Here is a 22,490-nt window from a genome sequence, read left to right as displayed (position 1 = left end):
AACAATAGTTGGAGGCTTGGAGAAGATTATGCTGGAAATCAGCCAAAATAAAAGATGCTGGAAATCAGCCCCCCCTCCCAAAAAAAAAATACTGGATATCAGCCAAATAATAGTTGGAGACGGAGGAGAATATGCTGGAAATCAGCCAAAATAAAAATATGCTGGAAATCAGTTAAATAATAATAGGAGATATGGAGGAGGATATGAATTTTTGGGAAAATCTGTGTAAAATGAAATGTGTAATAGATGATAAGTGTGAGAAAATTAAAGTTAAAGTGATAAAGTCCAAGATTTAAAGATTTGATGAAATGGGTCTAGAGATTAAGAAATATTGATAGAACTTTGTTTTATAAATTGAAATAAAAAATGGAGTTGTATTTAATTTGAGAATAAGATTTGTGGTGATAAAATTGTAAGGTAAATAATTAGATTAAGAGGTTAGAATATGTCATGAGTGTTTTCAGAATTTCTGTAGCTACTTGATCAGTTACAAACAGTATGGATCCAATCAACCCATCTCCTGTTTGCAATTAACTGCAAGCCTTCCCCGCCCTAGTTAATTGCAGGTTAACTCCCCATATAAGCACAGACTTTTCTGCTTGCTATTTGGGCCTAGACGCTGTTTAGGCCTAGATGCAGAGCCAGTGCTGAAGCACCTGGACGCAGAGCCCAGAGCAGAGCTGCAGAAGGGAGGAGAACTCAGCTAAGGAGTCCTGACGGCTGCAGCAGAGATAGCAGCAGAAAAGGAGCCGAAGAGCTGTGTAAAGATACTCCAACGGAGCTGCTGCAGCTGTGAGTTGAGATAGCTGGGAGCCTTTTGAAATCTCCAATTTCGGCTTGCCTTTTGCTGAGTTGAAGCACGCAAGCCAACATCTGAACTGTTGCTGCTGTTGGAGCTACGATCGGAGGGAGAGCTGGACAGTTTCCCTCCCAGGAGCTTCAAGCTATGTTTGCTGATTGAATTGTTTTTCACAGGTGACTTTTAGCTGTGAAGCTTACGCTGCTGCTCTTCTACCACCTCAATGATGTATCGACACCGAAGTTGTTTAATGTCATGTTAGTTTTTTTCTTATGGACTGTTTCGGTATTGTGGAGAGGAATTTAGGGAGATGGCCTGGCTTCATTTAACCAAGATAAGACTTTGTTGTTAATGTGCCTTTTTAAAGATATAGTGTTTTTTAAACATTTTGAAGTAAAGTATATTTTTATACAAGACTCCTCTGCTAGTTTTATTTCAGTCCTAGTGTGTTTGCTTGTGAGCTGGTTCCCGGTTCGGGGACAAACCTCAACCCCATCCTGACAGAATATTATTTTAAGATTAATGTTTTGATATTGAGGTTAAAAGATAAAAATGAGTTAAGTTTATTTGGAAATTAAATTCATGATGATATAATAGAATGGTTTAGATTAAGATGTTAGAATTGATGTTAAAAATTTTATGTTTTGGTTTTTAACTTAAAAGATGTAATAGGAAATTGTGAATAGAGCTGGTTAAAGAAATGTAAGCGATTGTACGTATCTATGACCGGATTGAGACTTCGTTCTTGAAAGTTATATTTTATGTTTATGTTTGAAAAAATAAAAAATATTTAAAAAAAAAACAACCTCCAAGTGCGTGAAGCCTTAGCTTGGATGGCATTGCCGTCCACTCAACCAGGGCAAAAAGAGTCATACAATGCAGTGGCTATGCCCACTGCAGCAGTAGCTGCAGCACCCACTCTCCTGACACCAGCACCAGCACCTCAGCCAGCAACTGCTCAAATGGACCAGCCACCACCATCAGACTGGGCTGCTCTGCCAAGGAGGAGGGAGTGCAGACCCCTGGCTTTGGGGGTAAAATTCAGCAGAGACCCAAAACAATTGGTGTTCTTCTTAACCCAGGCCTAGACCTACATGCAGGAGTATGGAGTTGACCTGCCAACTGAAGGAGCTAAGGTGCAGAGTGTGGTCTTAGTGCTGGAAGGGAATGCTGCGTAGTGGATGGTTGCCCTCCACAATGACGATGCCCAGGAACTGCACAACTTCAATCGCTTTATGGTAGCCCTCCGGAAGAGGTTTGAAGGCTCTCTTGCCGACCACAAAGCAAGGACTAGAATGAAAATGATAAGCCAGGGTCAGCAACCTGTGGCTGCCTACACCCAAGAATTTCGCAACTTGGCATGCAGATTAACTGACTGGCCACAAGACATAGAGTGTTTCCAGGATAGGCTGATCTCTATAACACCTGCATCTCCAGGAGTGCCCTTCACACCCTCCACTACTATGTACTAGTTGAAGAAATTGAAATTGAAATTGACCTGGTCTGGTCCTGGAATCACTCTGGCCCTGGAGGTCCCTCCTGAGAAGAGAGAAACCTTGAAAACAAGGAGGACATGAGCAAAGCCCACACTGCCAGTCCACCAGGTGTTTCAAATGTGGAAAAGAGGGGCATTGAGCAGCTGACTGCTGAGCACAAAAAGCCACCCCAGGGCCTGCCAAGAGAGTGTGAAAGTCAGCCCAGAGATCCCACAAGACAGCCCTAGGAGTGAAGATCGAGTTCACCCCATCATCCAGCGATGGTGCAGAAGTGACACTGACACGGACAACAACCATTTGGTAAATCGCCCGGTGACCATTCCCATAGAACTGCTGGTGTCCTCAGGATGTAATGAAAACCTGGTTGCCCTCCTGGTCTCAGGCTGTACCAGATGCCTGGTCAACCCTAGCTTAGTTGAGAAGTTGGGTCTGCAGTTCAGAGAGTTTTAAGATTCCCATGGCTTTCTGCCAATTAGACGGGTCCATGAGAGAGTGGCTGTGATGTTTGTCACTGAACCAATAGAGATGGGAATGGGAGCCCATACAGAGACCCTAAGCTTCATTCTAGCAGCATGGAGATACCCCTCGTGCTGCATTTAGCATAGCTCCTGAAGTGGAATCTCTATGTAAGTTGGAGAAGAAGGATATTAAAGATTTGGTGAAGGGACCCCGAAGGGAAGTCCAAAGAGAGACTAGCTGCCCTTAACCCCACACCGCTGGGTATGAAGGTGAAGACGGAAGTTGGCAGCGTAACTCAGGAATGCCTGTGACCTCAAAAAATTTTGGATATTCAATTGAATTAGATAAATGGCAGCAGCTATGGGAAAGGAATTATAAATTAACAATGTCCACAGCATATAAGGAGAATCAATACAAAATGTTTTACAGATGGCACACCTGAAAAATTGGCAAAAACATTTAAAGATAAATCAGCTAAATGTTGGAAATGCCAGCAGATACCAGGATCATATTATCATATGTGGTGGACGTTTCCAGAAGTGAGAAATTATTGGATTAAAATTGAAACATGTTTAGAAGAAATGATACAACAACATATGGATTTAAAACTTGAACTGTTCCTATTGGGTATCTTACCAGAGAAATTTAATAAAGAAAATACATATTTGATTATACATGTTATAACTGCAGCGAGGATAGTATTTGTGCAAAGATGGAAAGCAAAGAAAATTCCTACAGAGGGAGAAGTAATTAAGAAAATATTGGATTGTGCAGAAATGAATAGATTGACTTTGACAATTAAAGAAAGAGAGGAATCGGAATATTTTTAAGTATGGGGACAATTTTATCATTGGTTAGAGAAGATATATATATATATATAGGGCCGTGATGGCGAACCTATGGCACGCATGCCACAAGTGGCACGCGGAGCCATATCTGTGGGCATGTGCTACCTTTGCTCAGCTCTAGCGCTGCCCAGTTGATTTTCGTGCCTTCCGGGCCACTGGAAGTCGGGAAACAGGCTGTTTCTGGTCTCTGGAGGGCCTCTGGGGGGGGGGAGGCTGTTTTCACCTTCTCCAGGCTCCTAGAAAGCATCTGGAGCCTGGTGAAGCCGAAAAATGGGCTTACTGGGCCCACCATGCCATCACATGCCAAAAACAGGGGGAGTGCAGGGGGTCACGCGCGCATGTGTGGGGGTTACATTGCATGCACAGGGGCAGGGCGCATTGAATTATGGGTGTGGGCATGTGCATGTGCAACCCCCCTATGGTCCACCCGCTTTTGGCACGCGATCGCAAAAAGGTTAGCCATCCCTGGTATAGGGCAGGGGTCAGCAATCTGCGGCTCCAGAGCCACATGCGGCTCTTTGGGCCCTCTGCTGTGCCTTCCTGTTGGGTGATCCCACCACTGGCTGGCCCTGCCCCTCACCCTCCCCTCCTAGTCACTCCTTGCCTGGCCTGAGAAGGTAAGGGCGACGGGAGATGGAGAAGCCAGGGCAGAGATAGAGAGATATAGAGAGAAGGGGGGAGAGAGAGACATAGAGAGATACAGAGAAAGAGGGAAGGAGGGGGAGGGAGGGAGGGGAGAGAGATATATGTCAAAAGAGTTTTGTGGTTCCCAGTGTTTTTTAACAACTGGTTTTCTGCCCTAATGACCGGCTGGGTAGGCGTGGCTAGGATGGGTGTCATGTGACTGGTGGAAGTGAGTGACATTGAGTTGGCCACGCCCACCCAGGTTTTGTGGCTCCTGGTGTTTTCTTTTCTGTGGGAAACGGGTCCAAATGGCTCTTTGAGTGCTTAAGGTTTCAGTTTACAGTTTACAGTTTATTGGATTTCTATACTGCCCTTCTCCCAGGGGACTCAGGGCAGTGTACAGCCACATTAAAACACATGAATTTATAAAATTTAAAACCAATTAAAACAAATATATACAATTTGGCCCTCAATTAAAACACACATACACCCACTTAAAATTCATATTAGGCCAGTCTGGCTTTCTGAAACAGGAAGGTCTTTAGGGCACGGCGAAAGGTACGCAGGTCGGGGCTAAGACGAAGCTCTAGGGGCAGCTCATTCCAAAGGGCTGGTGCCCCCACAGAGAAGGCTCTCCCCCGGGTGTCGGCAGTTGGCATTGTTTGGCCAACGGCACCCTGAGAAGCCCCTCTCTATGGGAGCGTATTGGCCGGTGGGAGGTTGTTGATGGCAGAAGGCGGTCTCGTATGTATCCCGGTCCTAAGCCATGGAGCTCTTTAAAGGTGGTGACCAACACCTTGAATCGCACTCGGAAGACCAACGGGAGCCAGTACAGCTCGCTTAGGAGCGGTGTTACATGGGCACGCTGAATTGCACCCATAGCCACCCATGTGGCTGCATTCTGGACCAGCTGGAGCCTCCGAGTGCTCTTCAAGGGGAGCCCCATGTAGAGAGCGTTGCAGTAGTCCAGACGGGATGTGACAAGGGCATGGATGACTGTGCGCGGGGCATCCCGGTCTAATCACAAATGCCACCAGAGCCTGGTCATCCGGAAAATCCTCTGGCCTCATAGTCATAAATAGTTGGCATTGTCCCATGAAGGCCGGGAACATCTCCGGCTGCCCAGAAAACCTATCTGGCACGTTCACTGGGCATCTCTGATGGGGAGGAGGAGGAGGAGGAGGAGGAGGAGGGAGAGCTGCAGGAGCATTCCCCAAAGCAAGTTGGGCAGTTAACTGTGCCACTTGCTGCTGCAGGAGCTGATTATCAGCTTGCAGCTGTTGTAACTGCTGCTGCAGCTGTTGGTCCAAAATTTAAACGATGGGTTAAATTTTCTGGTGACGGACACACACGCACACAAACAGACAGCCGGGGGTTAAATAAACTGGCAGACAACCAAATCTTCCGATAAGACGCTTGGCAGCAACCCAGTAGCTGCTTGCCAAGAACTTTACTCAATAAACAAAACACCCACAGTCAAGAATTGTCCAGTTTGTAAAATAAATCCAAGGCCGATAATGTTGTTTCCAAAGATGCAATGTGACTCGATAGTAGTTAGTTTTGTCCGTCACAGAGTCTGAATGGCCACCTCACCCCCTTTTATATCCTGTGGGGTGTGGTCCAGTGACTCAGCCTAATCTCTGGCACGCCTTTTCTTCTGTTGTGCGCCCTTATCTCTGCGACACTGCCGAGGACCCAGCCAAGACTCATTACCCTCATCATTGTCCACCTGTGGCTGCGTGGACGTGCTTGGCCCCGGCCCTATCTCTTGCCCTTCAGCAGACACTGAAGGCATTGCCAGAGAGGAGGGTCCTGGAGAGGGAGGCCTTGCCAACTCCTCTCCTTCACTCTTGGAGTCCTCTCCTGCCGATGTCACAGGCTCAGGTAATGGAGCCACAACACTATCCCCCACCGCAGGGCCCTTCCCCCACGGCTGACAGTCGGGATGCGGTTGGGACGGGAACTGGTCATGGAAGGCCCGTACCATGTCAGGGGCATAGACGGAGGAAACATCCTCCCAAGTGAAATCCGCGGGCCCGTACCCCTTCCAGGCAGTCAGGTACTGGAAATGCCCCTTCAGCCAACGGGAGTCCCGGATCCTGTCCACCTTGTATGTCATGGAGTCGTCCTCGTCGACTGAGGCTGGGGGGGGCAGGTGTCGGCCATCAGAGATGGCACGATGGGGCCTCAGGGACCAGGAGGGACCGATGGAAAACAGGGTGAAGCCGCATGGAGCATGGTAGAGTTAACCAGTAGGCCACCGGGCTGATGACCGCCTCGACGGGGAAGGGACCGATAAAGCGGTGGTCCAGTTTCTTCACCAGCCGGTCCGTGGGGAGGTGTTTCATGGACAGCCACACCCGATCTCCAACTTCCAGCAGTGGCGTTGCCCATCGAGAGCGGTCAGCGACCCGTTTATAGTCCTCCTTCGCCCGGATCAGCTGCCAACGCACCAGTGGCTGCACTGCCTGCAGTTCCAAGAGGAAGTCCTGGGTCTCAGAATCCGAGATCGACAACGGGAAAAGCTATGGATGGTATCCTACGTTGGCATGGAACGGGGTCATCTGGGTGGAGGTGTGTTGGTAGTTGTTAAAGGCGAACTCCCCCAGGGGATGGTACTCGGCCCAGTTGTCCTGTTGCTGGTTGACGAAACAGCGGAGGTACTGTTCTAGGATGCCGATGACCTTCTCCATTCCCCCATCAGTCTCCGGATGATGCACTGACAACAGGCACACCTGTACCTCCAACGCGGCCATCAGGCTTTTCCAGAAGCGGGCAGTGAATTGGGCCCCACGGTCCGACACCACCCTGTCCGGCAGGCCATGGAGGCAGAAGATGTGTTGCAGGAACAGACGGGCTGTGGTGTGGGCCAATGGCAGTCCACGGCACGGGATAAAATGTGCCATCTTTGTGAGCATGTCCACCACCACAAGGACGGTCATAAACGTAGCGGACGGTGGCAGGTCCATCAGGAAGTCCATGGAGATGGCTCCCCACAGTTTCTCCAGTGTCGGCAGCGGCTGGAGGAGTCCAGGAGGTGGGCCGGACGTGGCTTTGGACTGTCGGCACATCACACAGGACGTCACATACGTGTGCACGTCATGCCATACCCAAGGCCACCAAAAAGTTCGCGTCACTAGGTTGAGGGTTTTAAAGAAACCGAAGTGTCCTGCCGCAGGGTTGTCATGGCACTGGTTCATGATGAGGGCTCGGAGCGGACTCGTGGGCACGTACAACCGGCCCCGGTGCTTCAGCAGGCCCTCCTCCAAAGTCCATGGGGACGTGGGGCCGACTTCCGCTTTCCGCTGCTGCGACCAGTCATCCCGGCGCTGCGCTTCCAGCACCTGAGCCCGCAAGTCCGTCGGTTCCTGGACCATGGCCAAGGATTCCGCTGGCAGCACCGTCTGTGGGGGAAGGGAGTCCTTAGGGCAAAAGTACTCCGGCTTGTGGGATAGAGCATCTGCTCTCTGGTTGTGGCTGCTCGGAATGTAGGTGACGTGGAAGTTAAACTGGGCGAAAAACAACGACTACCGGATCTGCCTCTGGTTCAACTTCCTGGCTGTCGTGAGGTGCTCCAGGTTCCGATGGTCCATCCGCACCTCCACCTGTCGAGCCCCCTCGAGGTGATGCCGCCAAGCCTTGAACGCAGCCTTGATAGCCAGCAACTCCTTTTCCCAGATGGTGTAGTTACGCTCGGAAGGATTGAGTTTCCGTGAGTAATAAGTGCAGGTAAAAAGAGTGCCGCCATCCACCGGGGCCTGTACCAGCACCGCCCCAATCGCCACATTGGACGCATCCATCTCAACCATGAACGGACGATGTGGATTGGGGTGCCTCAGGACAGGCTCTGTGATGAAGGTTCGCTTGAGAATCTCGAATGCCTGCTGCTGCGGGGGCCCTCACTGGAACGGTACCTTCTTGCAAAGGAGTTGGGTCAGCGGCAAGGTCAGGGTGGCGAAGCCCAGGATGAAGGTCCGGTAGTAGTTGGCGAACCCCAGCAGACGCTGGATGTCGTTCACCTGACAAGGGGGTTCCCAACTACACAAGGCCTCTACCTTGCGTGGGTCCATAGCTATGCCTTCGGGGGAGATGATGTGCCCAAGGAACTCTATGGAAGTCTGGAAGAAGAAACATTTCTCCAACTTCGCATAGAGTTGGTGCTCCGGCAGGCACTGCAGCACCTGGCGGACATGCTGGAGCTGGCTTTCCTGGGACCGGGAATAAATCAAAATGTCATCTAGGTATACAACCACAACCTGGTCCAACATTTCCCAGAAAATGTAGTTCATTAGGTGCTGGAAGACTGCGGGGGCATTGGTCAACCCGAACGGCATGATGGTGTACTCGAAGTGGCCGTATAGGGTGCCAAACGACGTCTTCCACTCGTCCCCCTCTCGCACGCGCACCAGATTGTAGGCCCCTCGGAGATCGAGCTTGGTGAAGATCGAGGCCTCCTGCAACCTCTCCATCAGCTCCAGGATGAGCGGCAGGGGGTAGCGATTCCGCACCGTGATGGCATTCAAGCACCGGTAATCACAGCACAGGCGTAAGTCCCCCGTCTTCTTCTTCACAAAGAGGACCGGGGCCGAGAGAGGGGAGGACGAAGGCCGGATGAACCCTCGGGCCAGGTTCTTGTCCAGAAAGTCCCGTAGGGCGGCCAACTCGGGCTCCGACATGGAATACAGGTGTCCCATGGGCAGTGGCGCGTTGGGGAGCAGGTACGCCGGGCAGTCGTAGGGTCAGTGCGGGGGTAGTCTGTCCGCCTCCTTTTCGCTGAACACGTCGGCGATGGGCGTCAGCTCAGGAGGCAAGGAGACGGCCAGGGTGGAGACGTCCTAGCCAGCACAGGTGTGGCAGAGGTGATCGACGTACTGCAGGCTCGGGAACGAGATGGTGTTGCTCGACCATACCACCTGCGGATTCTGGGCCCGAAGCCAGGCCATCCCCAGGACCAATGGGAAATGGAGGTCTGCCGTCATGTAGAACTGGATTGCCTCCTCGTGTGTCCCAATGGCGAGGCGCAAGGGCTGGGTAGTGAACTTGATGGGCCCCGCCATGAGTTCCCGCCCCTCAATAGTCTCGACCCTCAACGGAGGGTCCACCGGAACCAAGGGGTGCTTAAAATGGGCCACAAAGGCCTGATCCATGAAGTTCGTCGTGGCCCCCAAGTCCACCAGCGCATGCGCTTGAAGCCCCTCCGACCGGTTGGCCAACAAAACCCGGGTGTCCAGAATCAGGTGCTGAGGGGGCTCACAGTCCACATCTGCTATGTCCGGTGGGGCGTTGACACGTGCCCGGCCTAGGGTTTCCCCTAGACCGGGCCTGTCCCGTTTCCGGCTGGTCACGCCGAGATTCCGGAACAGGCTTGAGTGGCACCTCACTTCGCTTCCTGGGACACGAAGCGGCAAAATGTCCAGCCTCTCCGCAATAGAGGCACAATCCCCCTTGGCGTCTCCACATCCGCTCCTGGGCCGTCAGGTGTGGTCTGGCTGCTCCAAACTCCATGGGCTCCTCAGCCGTTGCCACAAAACGCGGGATGGCCTGGGGCGCTGTCGGTGCGGGACGCGGGGGTGCAGAAGCTGCCGGTGGTTCCTGGAGGGGCCGATGAGGCCATTGCTGTTGGAGGTGGGCGTCGATACACAAGCACTGGGTCACCAGAGCGTCGAGGGTCTGAGGCACCTCCACCTGAACCAGTTCGTCCTGCAGCTCGTCTGAGAGGCCATCCTGGAAGGCGTCCATCAGTGCCGCCTCATTCCAAGCCAAGTCCTGGCCTAGAAGTCAGAATTCAGCAATATAGTCCTGCAGGGGCCGCTTCCCTTGATGGAGGTCCTTAATGCGCCTAGCTGCCGTCTGAATCCAAAGGGGGTCCTCATACATCACGCGCAGGTGTTGCAAAAAGCCCTGATAGTCCAAGAGCAATGGGCTATTTTGAAGCAAAAGGGGCGTGGCCTATTGGGCAGCAGAGTCAGAAAGGAAGCTAATCACAAATGCCACCCGAGCCTGGTCATCCGGAAAATCCTCTGGCCTCATAGTCATAAATAGTTGGCATTGTCCCATGAAGGCCGGGAACATCTCCGGCTGCCCAGAAAACCTATCTGGCACGTTCACTGGGCATCTCTGATGGGGAGGAGGAGGAGGAGGAGGAGCGGGGGGGAGAGCTGCAGGAGGATTCCCCAAAGCAAGTTGGGCAGTTAACTGTGCCACTTGCTGCTGCAGGAGCTAATTATCAGCTTGCAGCTGTTGTAACTGCTGCTGCAGCTGTTGGTCCATTGTGGTTAAATGATGGGTTAAATTTTCTGGTGACGGACAAGATGTTCTGTCCCTGTCCCACACACGCACACAAACAGACAGCCGGGGGTTAAATAAACTGGCAGACAACCAATTCTTCCGATAAGACGCTTGGCAGCAACCCAGTAGCTGCTTGCCAAGAACTTTACTCAATAAACAAAATACCCACAGTCAATAATTGTCCAGTTCGTCTGAGAGGCCATCCTGGAAGGCGTCCATCAGAGCTGCCTCATTCCAAGCCGAGTCCTGGCCTAGAAGTCAGAATTCAGCAATATAGTCCTGCAGGGGCCGCTTCCCTTGATGGAGGTTCTTAATGTGCCTAGCTGCCGTCTGAATCCGAAGGGGGTCCTCATACATCACGTGCAGGTGTTGCAAAAAGCCCTGATAGTCCAAGAGCAATGGGCTATTTTGAAGCAACAGGGGCGTGGCCTATCGGGCGGCAGAGTCAGAAAGGAAGCTAATCACAAATGCCACCAGAGCCTGGTCATCCGGAAAATCCTCTGGCCTCATAGTCATAAATAGTTGGCATTGTCCCATGAAGGCCGGGAACATCTCCGGCTGCCCAGAAAACCTATCTGGCACATTCACTGGGCATCTCTGATGGGGAGGAGGAGGAGGAGGAGGAGGAGGAGGAGGAGGAGGAGGAGGAGGAGGAGGAGGAGGAGGGAGAGCTGCAGGAGCATTCCCCAAAGCAAGTTGGGCAGTTAACTGTGCCACTTGCTGCTGCAGGAGCTGATTATCAGCTTGCAGCTGTTGTAACTGCTGCTGCAGCTGTTGGTCCATTGTGGTTAAACGATGGGTTAAATTTTCTGGTGATGGACAAGATGTTCTGTCCCCGTCCCACACACGCACACAAACAGACAGCCGGGGGTTAAATAAACTGGCAGACAACCAATTCTTCCGATAAGACGCTTGGCAGCAACCCAGTAGCTGCTTGCCAAGAACTTTACTCAATAAACAAAATACCCACAGTCAAGAATTGTCCAGTTCGTAAAATAAATCCAAGGCCGATAATGTTGTTTCCAAAGATGCAATGTGACTCGATAGTAGTTAGTTTTGTCCGTCACAGAGTCTGAATGGCCACCTCATCCCCTTTTATATCCTGTGGGGTGTGGTCCAGTGACTCAGCCTAATCTCTGGCACGCCTTTTCTTCTGTTGTGCGCCCTTATCTCTGCGATGCTGCCGAGGATCCAGCCAAGACTCATTACCCTCATCACTGTCCACCTGTGGCTGCGTGGACGTGCTTGGCTCCGGCCCTATCTCTTGCCCTTCGGCGGACACCGAAGGCATTGCCAGAGAGGAGGGTCCTGGAGAGGGAGGCCTTGCCAACTCCTCTCCTTCACTCTCAGAGTCCTCTCCTGCCGATGACACAGGCTCAGGTAACGGAGCCACAATACATAGCTTGGAGAGCCTGCATAGAGGGAGACTTTCCAACCGCTATATCTTCAGCAGATCTTGTTGAAGCCAATGGAGATGCAGATGCAGGGAAAGCTAGGTTCTTCTTATTCACTTTAGCAACCGTAGACGTTGTAGACATTTCTGGGTCACGCCAGAATTTCTTCCAAATCAGCATAGGCTATAGCCTTTAAAAACTATTTCCAACACAAGCCAGTTAATTCTCTTTCTCAGTGATTCAGATTTTCTCTTCCCTGCTGTCCCAGCTTCAGCCACAAGGTGGAAAAAAGAGCTCTTCCAGTTGTAGACAGCTCCGACAATAACGATCAGAAATCGAAAGGCAAAAATATCAAGTCACTATGTATCCCTCAGTCCGGCATGCATCAGGAGCTCTTTAAACAGAGAAATCTCAAGAGAGTCTCAAATAAGAAGCAGCCTAACGATCACCAAACGTCTCCAATCTTTAACACACAAAGGGAATGTTTCCAGAAACCCAAATAAGAACCAAAAGGAAATAACCGCAATTAACTCCAATCACTCTGCCACCGCTGTTCCAAAAAAAAAAAAAAAAAAAATTAACAGCTGGCTCCACACCACAAAAGTCAAAAATGGCAGTCTCCACTCCAGCCATTCACTTTCCCTGTATTGGCCAATACAGTTCAAAGAGGCTAGTATCATTCTTTTCTCTCCCACTCACTCAGCATGGCAATCTCAGTCCAATAATTTACACCGTGACAGATTGGCTTCCCTCTCCAAGAGGATGAGTCACTGCTTCGGAGCGGCGTTCCGCCACCTTTTTCCTACAAAGGCACCCCGGGGGGGTTCTTCAGCGTGTGGAAGATGCCACCTCCACACATGCCTCAGTATCCCCTCTCCTTCACAAACCTCTCTGCAGTTTGCAATGGCTAAATAAAACCGCTGTTTGTAGAAAAGGGAAAGCTGGATATAGAGCTTTCACTCTGTCCAGCCGTCCATTGCGGTAATGTCACCGGAAGCCACCAATTTTTACTTTTGTGTTCTGTGATGTGGTTGCATTAAATAGACAATGCAGCATCCTGAGAAATGCCCCTTTAGTATAGGACTATTATTTTTGCAACTTTAAGCCTTTTCATTCTAAAATGGAATTAATAATGGATGAAGCTTCAGAAACTAGGGATAATGCAAGAAATGAAAAGCAATTTCAGCTCCTCCAAATTTCCCACCTCCTGCTTATTCCTTTGTTAATAGAATTTGTTTCTAGAAAGTAATAAAAGAAGTCTACTTATATACTTATGCTACAAGTGTGCAATTTAAAAATTTCTAATTGGGGGAAATATGGGACATAACATTTGGATTACTTATGATCAAACTGGTTTCTGTATGCTTTTCTTTCTAGACAAAACTTCTGTCCCACAGGGAATCCTTTCTTCTGACACTGGCCAGGTGGGCATGCTGCCTCCCGGGTAATGTGGGCGTGTGGCCTCCCGGGGAGAGAGGCAAGAGGAAATGGTTCCCAGCAGCCCAGCCTCATCAGCCTGGAGATGAGATCGGGCTGAGCCACCCCCATTCCTCCACCAAACCAGAAACTGGATGCTGGGAGCGAAGGGGAACTAGGGGGGTGACAGCAATGAAGTGATTGAGCACAGTACCTGAGGCGACATTGGTACCCGGAGACACAGTCTTGGGCAACCAGAGAGGTTCCTGAGGACGTGCGAAGCCCTGCTTGAGGAGCTGCTTGGGAGTCCCGAAACTGTCACAGCTGCTGCCTCCAATTCCTAAGCAAGCCCTGCTTTCTGGGGCCAATCAGACACATCCCCTCAGCCTCGAACAGCGCTGGAAGCCTGGTCAAAGCCGTTGTTGGAGATATCAGCCTCATCTGAGGCGAGTGGCTGGGCGGGGAGAGGCAAGGTGTGGCATTTAGCCAGTTCACCAAACTGCACAAAAAATTAGCTACTGGTTCTACTGAACCAGTGCGAACCGGCTGATTCCCACCACTGCCTATCTCTATCTCTATCTCTATCTCTATCTCTATCTCTATCTCTATCTCTATCTCTATCTCTATCTCTATCTCTATCTCTATCTCTATCTCTATCTCTATCTCTATCTCTATCTCTATCTCTATCTCTATCTCTATCTCTATCTCTATCTCTATCTGACATGGAAGCTATTTTGACATATCCCTTATATTTGCCCCTTGGAAGACAGCATATTTCAGCCAGCACATTATGGATATAGTTAGAAGACATTTGTTTCTGTTACTTATAGCAGTAAGTGGCTAACTACTATGATTCACCTCTTTGCCTTCTTATAAAGTGCAATTGTATTCTTCTTACTCTTCGGGAATCCAGCATCTTGTCTCCCATTCCACAGAAATTCCCCCCCCCCAGAGGACTTTTTCTGCAAGAGTCTAAAAGATTTATCTCAATTCCAGTGATGCAAAGTATCTCCTATGTTTTTGCCTTCTAGTAGTTAACAAAATTACAGAACAGCCTTGGAAGGGACACTGGAGGTCCTCTAGTCCAACCTCCTGATCAAGCAGGAAACCCTATACCATTTCAAATTGCTGTCCAATCTCTTCTTAAAAACCTCCATGATGGAGCATCCACAATAAGGAAATTTCTCCTTATTTCTAAGTTTTTTTTTTATTTGATTTATATGCTGCTCTTCTCCAGAGACTCAGGGCGGCTTACAATGCGTTAAGCAATAGCCTTCATACTTTTGTATATTTATACAAAGTCAGCTTATTGCCCCCATAAACTGGGTCCTCAATTTACCTACCTTAGAAAGGATGGAAGGCTGAGTCAACCTTGAACCTGGTGAGATTCGAACTTTACAGTAATTGCAGACAGCTGGTGTTAATCACAATGCTATTAATCTGCTGAGCCACCAGGCCACCAGTTTGTTCTCTCCTTGATTAGTTTCCATCCATTGCTTCTTGTTCTGCCTTCAGTGTAGTTATTTTTTATCTTTGGCATCCTCCTTTGTTGAACTATATTCCTTCTGGAGAATTACTTTCTCTGTCAACTTCTGCTGTTAACACCTCCTTTCTTAAAAGTTTAAAATCTTTACCAGGTTAGCTCTGCCTGTTCACTACCTTAGTTCGGAAACAGACACTTGTGATGGTTAACCTCACCATTTGCAAGGAAATGCTTTTCTTATACTGAGAGCTTGGGGGAGGGGAAGGTGATTCCTTGCTTGGCGTGTCAGAGCAACTGGGCAGGGTGTTGTCTGTGAATTGAGTGGATATATAATGCGTGTGCTGGGAGTGCTGGATGTGACTCCTCTGCTGCAGTGAGGAAGGGGATGATCAATTGATTTTAGATCAAAAAGAAAGTGTTGAAGATGGGAGATGGAATGGTTGGTGGGGAAGGTAGGGTAGGGCAGTGTATTTCAGTGGTGTCAGGTAATGGGAGAGATGAGAGGTAAGGGGGAAACCACTCATGGGGAACACGACCTTGGAATTTAGAATACCCATCTTGTATTCCGCCCTCTTGCATTCATCTTACTTACCTGGTCAGCAGATCTGTGAGGGCCTGGATTTTAGGCTGCTGCTTTTAAATGTCAGATCAGCCTGTTATAAGGCTTGCATTATTGCTGATTCGATTCTTGTAGAGAAGGCTGATCTGGCTGGGCCCTGGAGGTGTTGCTTTCTTATAAATGTGCCCAGCGGGTTATTGAATATGGCACCAGCTTAAATTTCAGGGCTGGGGAGGGAGTGTGGTGTTGTCATCAGGAAATCTCTGGTAGCTTCCAGAGTCATGGCTCCACAAGTTCCCAGTGTGAGACACTTGTTCTTACTTTGGCTCAAGGGATCAGTTGGCATTGCTGCTGCCATACAGCCCCTCTGATGGCGACTCCGCCGGGACTTTGAGGCTGAGGCAATATTTTGCTGAGGGCAGTTCAACCCCTCGGGCCCTCGGGGCAGCCACTCCTGAACATCCTCCGGGCGCCACAGGAGTATCCAACTTCCAGGAGGCGGCAGCAACTTCCCTGTGAGGCCGACGGTGCTGTGAGCGAGTCCAAGAACCCTGCGGTGTAGGAAAGGAGGTGTGAATGGTTCCTGGCCAGGACGTGTGAGTTGAAGACACCTCAGGTGAGTATATGTAAGAAATTGTTACCTGTCTCATTTGAAGACAGACGAGGGGACCTGATCTCTCCCCTGGACTCAGGACGGTTGTCCTAAAGAAGTCCGTGTGAGGTAATTGTGTGGGACGGTTAAGTCACCGCATTTCTCATCAGTGGCCGTGAGTTCCGGGGCTGCGAGTCGGTGGCAGTGTGTTAGGATGGGGGGGAATACCCAGAGCGTGCCCAACACTCCGTTGGCATGCATGTTGAAAGGATTTGATAGCTATTTTGGGGACCCCTCATATCCCAAAGTGACAAAAGAACGTTTAAAGTATTTATGTAAGAATGTGTGGCCCCATATGGGAACTGGGTGGCCGCCGGAGGGCTCTTTTAAGGAGGAAGTTGCAGATGAGCTGTGGGGGGTTATAGCAGTAGCCCAGGAAAAATATCCAGATCAGTTTCCATACATAGATCAGTGGGTGAATGCATTAACTGAAAAAGCTGATGATTTGCTACAATGTCAAGCTGAGATGGTGCGCCTCTGTGTTGCTAGACCAAGAAATAAGTATAGTAGAAGGAATATTGTGAAGGAAGGGAGAGAGAAAGGAGGGAAATATGTGAGGACGCAGTATAGGACATGGAAGGTTTTGGTTGGGGATGAGGAAGAGGTCGTTCGCCATCCTCCCAGTGCTCCGCCGTTACTGCCATACCAGCCGCCTGCTGGAGGGGGTGCTGTTGGTGGGGGAGCACCTGATGATCAGGCAGGAAAGGACGATGACAGGAAGGGTCCTCAAGTCAAAACTAGCCCATCTACAGATGAAAGTGGACAGAGTGATGTGGAAGAAGATGAGGAGGTTCTTGGAGCAGTTGGGGGAGTGGTGGAAGGAGTGCAGACCCGTGCGGCCGAGGGTAAGGTGAAGGCTGCAGCTGCAGCTAAGGCTAAGGCAAGGGCAGCTAATGTTGAGCTGAGTGCTCCATTAAGACAGGTGGACCAGCAAGTAATTAATGCAGCAGGTCAAGCAGAAATACAGCCCATGTTTCAGTATGTTCTGTTTTCCACTACTGATCTGTTGAATTTGAAACAACATTATGGACCCCTCTCTGCTAAGCCCAGAGAGATGGCAGATCTTTTCCAAATCATTATGCAAACCCATAACCCCACATGGAATGATATACAATTGCTAAATGTTTTACTAACCCCTGAAGAGAGAGAAAAGTGGAAATCAGCTATGAGGAAGGGTGTCAGGGAGGCGTTCCCAGAGGATGCTAACTTTGCTAGAGAATTGCCGTTGCGAGTGCCAGAAGTTGATCCGGGATGGAATCCCCGGGTGCCTGATGATTTGACCCGTTTAACAGAATATAGGAATGCAGTGGTAAAAGCTCTGAGAAAGGCAGGAAAACCCCCAGTGAATATGTCTAAGCCTTCATTAATAACCCAAGGGGCAGATGAAAGTCCTGAGAGTTTCTTGCAAAGATTGATTGAGGCATATGAGTTGTACACACAGGTGGATCCAAGGCTCCCGGTAAATGTGAGAATGTTGAATGAAAGGTTCATAGCTCAACATTATGAAGACATTAGAAGGAAATTGCAGAAGCAAGAAGGAGCTTTAGGAAAGAATACGAGTGAACTGTTGGAAATAGCGAGGAAGGTGTACATAAATAGGGAAAAGGTGGAAAAGAAAGAGAAGGAGGCTAAGATGCATAAGAAGGCTGAGTTGTTAGCTGTGGCTTTACAAGGAGGAATGTCCTTGGGACCAAACCAGTGTGCTTATTGTAAAGGTGAGGGACACTGGCAGAGGGAATGTCCACGGTGTATGATGAGAGGTAGGGGGACCTGGAGAGGAGAAGGAAGACCGCAGCCTGATGGAGGTAATAGAGGAGGTCAGGGAACTGGTCAGTTCATAGGGAGAGGTGGATTTCGTGGAAGGTCCGGTGGCAGAGGATTTAACAGAGGTTTTGGAAACCCCAATAGGCTCAGAGAGATACCGGAGACTGTGGGGTTGGCTGAAACTGATTGGACGGACTGACGGGGACCAGGCTTGGAGGAGGCCCCATCCGAGCCATTGGTTACAGTGGATGTTGGGGGTCAACAAACAACTTTTTAGTGGATACTGGAGCAGGGAGATCAGTTGTAAATAAGCCTATAGCAGCACCTGGACCGTATACAATTCAGGTCCAAGGAGTATCAGGACAGGTCTTGGGACACCAGGTTTTGAAGCCTGTCTCTTGTGACTTTAAAGGAGCAAAAATCCAGCATGAGTTTCTGTATATTCCAGAATGCCCTATTCCATTATTAGGTAGGGATTTACTTAGTAAATTAGGGGCAACTATTTCTTTTGATGAGGGTCAACAAAGGGTGACGGTGAGGCATTCCCCGGAAGAGATTTGGAGATTGATGGTAGGAAGACAAATTAATGAAGAACCCAAGGGTGTTTTATGGACTCAGCTTGATGTGCCAGGGCTATGGACTGAGGATAATCCCCTGGGATTCGCAGCTCATCATCCACCGGTAGTGGTAGAAATGAAGCCGGGTGCCGTTCCTATATGCATAGGCCAATGACCTGTTTCAAGGGAAGCAATCTATGCTGTATATGAAAGCATTCAGAAATACCTAGAGGCAGGAGTCCTGGTACCTATTCAATCTCCCTGGAATACTCCAATTATTCCAATAAAAAAGGCGGACGGCTTTTACCGCCCGGTGCAAGATTTGCACCCCGTGAACGCCCTAACAGTAACCCTACACCCCACTGTATCAAATCCCTATACTCTCCTTAGTTTAATCCCGCCCCGAGCTGCTTGGTTTTCCGTTATAGATTTGAAAGATGCTTTCTTCACAATACCCATCCATCCAATTAGTCAGCCTTTGTTTGCATTTGAATGGGAGCACCCCAGGAATGGAACAAAATCACAATATACTTGGACTAGGCTCCCCCAAGGGTTTAAAAATTCCCCTACCCTGTTTGGGACTGCGTTGGCAAAAGATCTGCAATACTATGTGCCATGTCAATAGGGGGATACTGTGTTACAATATGTAGATGATGTTCTAGTAACAGGACAAACTGAAGATGCACTAAGGTGCTGTTAGATCTGTTGTTGGAGTGTGGGTATAGAGTTTCCCGGAAGAAGGCTCAGCTTGTGCAACAGTGTGCTAGGTATTTAGAATATGCTGTGTGGCAGCTTTCCTACCCAGGCTCCTGAACCCTACCGTAGAACTGGCAATGGAGTTTCTCAGGGTTATAGTTCTGGGGGACTTCAACCTGCCATCCTCAGGGGAGGGGGTCAGAGGTAGCTTGGGATTTCATGGAAACCATAACTTCCATGGGCCTGTCCAAGGTCATCCAGGGCCCGATTAAGAATAGCAGTCTAGTCAATAACACCTGGTCTAGTATTCTTGTTGGAGCAGTGCCATTGTGACCTAGAATTGGTGGACCTGTCTTTCGTAGCCTTGTCGTGGTCAGATCACAGTCTGATGGCAATAAGTTTCTCTAGAGCTGAGGTGAGCCCCCCCCCTTTCAGGTAGGCAGAACCTATTAGGTAAGACCATCCCCAGCAACTAATGGACTCAGATGGGTTTTAGAAGGAACTAGGGGTTATAACTGCAGATCTGCTGTTTAGTTCTGCTCTTAGTCACTGCTTGGAATAGGAACATCCACTCAATTCACAGACAACACTCTGCCCAGTCGCTCTGACACGCCAAGCAAGGAATCCTGAGCAAGGAATCCTGGATAGGATTGTACCCATGCAACCTCTACTACCTCTTCATTCCCAATAGTATATGGAGGAATTGAGAAGGATGAAATGGATCAAGAGACATCTAGAGCACCACTGGTGGAAGACAAGGAATGAACTTGATCAAAGCTGCTATATCCTGGGGAAGGAGGATATAAGAGCTGCTATATCCTGGGGAAGGAGGATACAGAGGTCCACCTGAAAGGGGCATACTGAGGAATTTGCTGATTTTCTGGAACACAAAATCGCTGGGCTTCATTCCTAGTTAAATACCAGCATGGACGCTGGTCAATAGAGGCACCTCTGGCAGGTTCTTGGTCAGTTATTTGGGAATGGTTTGATCCCAGTGCTCCTGATAAAGTGGATAGAGTCCTAGAGCGTATGAGCACAAGAATCTATGTTTTAGATCCATGCCCCTCCTGGCTTGTGAAAGCTATTTAGGAATGGCATGCAGGTGGGTTCTGGTGGTGATTAATGCTTCTGGTGGTGATTAATGCAGGAGGGGGTTGTGCCCCAGCATTTTAAGAAGGTTGTGGTCTGCCCTTTCTTTAAGAAGCCATTACTAGATTCCACCTGTTGGATAATTTTCTATCTATCTCCAATCTTCCCTTTTGGAAGAAGATGACTGAAAAGGTGGTTGCATGGCAATTCCAGAGATTCCTGAATGAAATGGATTATCTAGACCAGGGGTGAAATGCTACCAGTTTGCATCGGTTCAGGCAAACCGGTAGTAATAAAAGCTAAAAAAATGCTACCAGTTTGTCCGAAATGGCATTTCCAACGATTATCTATGCTGCGTAATTTAAATTCGCTAGAAAGCAGGATTTCGTGCTTTCCCCCCCTCACTGTTCTACTTACCTTCTTAAGCCTCATTTTTTCGCACAAAGCACACATTTTGTGCGCACTGTGCACGGCATGCATTTGGCATGAACTGCGCATGCACAGGCGGCAAACCAGTGGCAAACCACAGAGGATTTCACCACTGATCTAGACCCTTACCAGTCAGGGTTCAGGCCGATATGGGACAGAAATGGCATTTGTTGTGCTTTTTGATGATCTCTGATGGGGGTAGTGCTTTTATCTTTGCTTTACTTGACCTCTCAGCAGCCTTCAATACCATCAACCAGGGTATCCTTTTGGAGTGGCTTCGGGGATTGGGGGGCTCTGTGTTATCCTAGTTCACTTCCTTTCCTTGAGATCATTCTCAGTCAGTGTTGATATGAAGCAAGAGGCCCAGCCCTTATCCACTGATATGTTGGCTCCACAGGCCTTGGTACTCTCTCCACTTCTGTTTAACATCTACATCTACTGAATCTTTGCAAGACAGAATGCCTCTAGGTATCGTCCCTTTCCTGGACCAACAATCCCTGCTCACAATCACTTGTGCCCTAATTGCCTCCTGCCTTTGATTACTGTAACATGGTCTACATGGGGGCTGCCCTTGAAAAGTATCTTGAAGGTCGAATTGGTTCAAAATGCAGTCGCTCACATGGTTTTGTGCAGGCCTAAGCATGCACATGTGACATCTCCTGCGAGAATTGCATTGGTTGTCAATTTGCTTCTGGGTCCAACTCAAGGTGCTGGTTGTCACCTTTAAAGTCCTACATGGCTTGGGGCATGTTATCTGACAGATAACATGACCTCTGACAAAGGAGGTGGTTACATCCACCTGTCCAACCAAAGCAAAAAGGCAGGCAATGTTGCAGCACCACAGCAGTTGTTGATTCTTGGGACTAACCACAGAGACACTGCAATATTCTCCTTGCCTGTTCCCCCCCCACCAGCACTGGCCATACTAGCTCACCAGCTCCTCCCCATTCCATCACTGATCGCTCACTTACTGTCTTCTCAGATGCTGATGAAGCTGTTGAAAAAGGCTTTTTGCACAGATGACAGACAGGACAGCTTCTGTTCTCTGCAAAAACTTTTGGCATGGAGGCCTGAGGCCTGCAAGGATGCAAGATTGCACCCCCAAAGACTTTCATTCTCCATGCCAAAAACTTTTGCAAAGAGAGGGAGGCCTGCAGGAGTATGACATCATTCCCCCAAAACAATGGTGAAATCTGAACTGGTTTGCTACGGGTTTGCTGGCCGCACATGCGCACCAAATGTGCGCTGCATGCGCATGTGCAGTGCACACCAAATGCATGCTTTCTAGCAAAGCTAAACTGCGCTGCACAGCTGATCCCCCCTGCTGTTCTACTTACTTTCCCAAGTCTCCTTTTGGCATGTGCTGCACACGTGCACATGTGCAATACGCGCCAAAAGGAAGCTTGGGTAGAACAGTGAGGGGGGATTTCCTGTTTTCTAGCAAAGCTAAACCCTGCTGCACAGCTGATCATTGGAAATACCGGTTCGGAGGAACTGGTAGCTTTTTTAAACTATCGGTTCACCCGAACCGGTAGTTTTTATCACTACCGGTTTGCCTGAACTGGAGCAAACTGGTAGCTCCTGCCCCAAAGTCTTCCAAAATAAATATATTTAAACGAATGCAGGGGGATCCAATTAACAAATCTTCAGGTTACAAATGTAATTGATAGGCTCTATTATGTACTATGTTTCCACAATATCTAGGCTTTGGCTTTCTATCTGTAACAACATTCTGTTAGAATAGGGGACTTCCAGTTGACATCACTACAGGAATCTAATGCTTCCATGCCCAGTTCCCTTCATTGGTGGGCTCCGAAAGGAGCCAAAGCCACCCTGTAGGGGCAGTGAAGCAAAGAGGGGCACCCTGTGAGGTCGAAGAGAGACACAGCTCTCTTTTTTGATAAGAAAAGTGTGTGTGTGTGTGTGTGTGTGTGTGT

At 49.1% G+C, this 22,490-nt stretch overlaps 1 protein-coding gene and 1 pseudogene across 1 annotated transcript in view; both read right to left on the bottom strand.

Moving 5' to 3' along the window:
- LOC148116651 (arf-GAP with GTPase, ANK repeat and PH domain-containing protein 1-like) overlaps positions 1 to 22,490 on the bottom strand; it is a 1,231,127-nt gene that overhangs the window by 760,908 nt on the left and 447,729 nt on the right. The window lies entirely within an intron of this gene.
- On the bottom strand, positions 7,377 to 8,494 carry LOC148116654 (uncharacterized; annotated as a pseudogene).

The sequence above is a fragment of the Pantherophis guttatus genome, chromosome 1 (assembly GCF_059756535.1).
Source record: "Pantherophis guttatus breed Tessera chromosome 1, ASM5975653v1, whole genome shotgun sequence".
Taxonomy (NCBI): Eukaryota; Metazoa; Chordata; class Lepidosauria; order Squamata; family Colubridae; genus Pantherophis; species Pantherophis guttatus.
The sequence above is the reverse complement of the archived record's forward strand: the minus strand, read 5'-3'. Positions and strand labels throughout refer to the sequence as shown.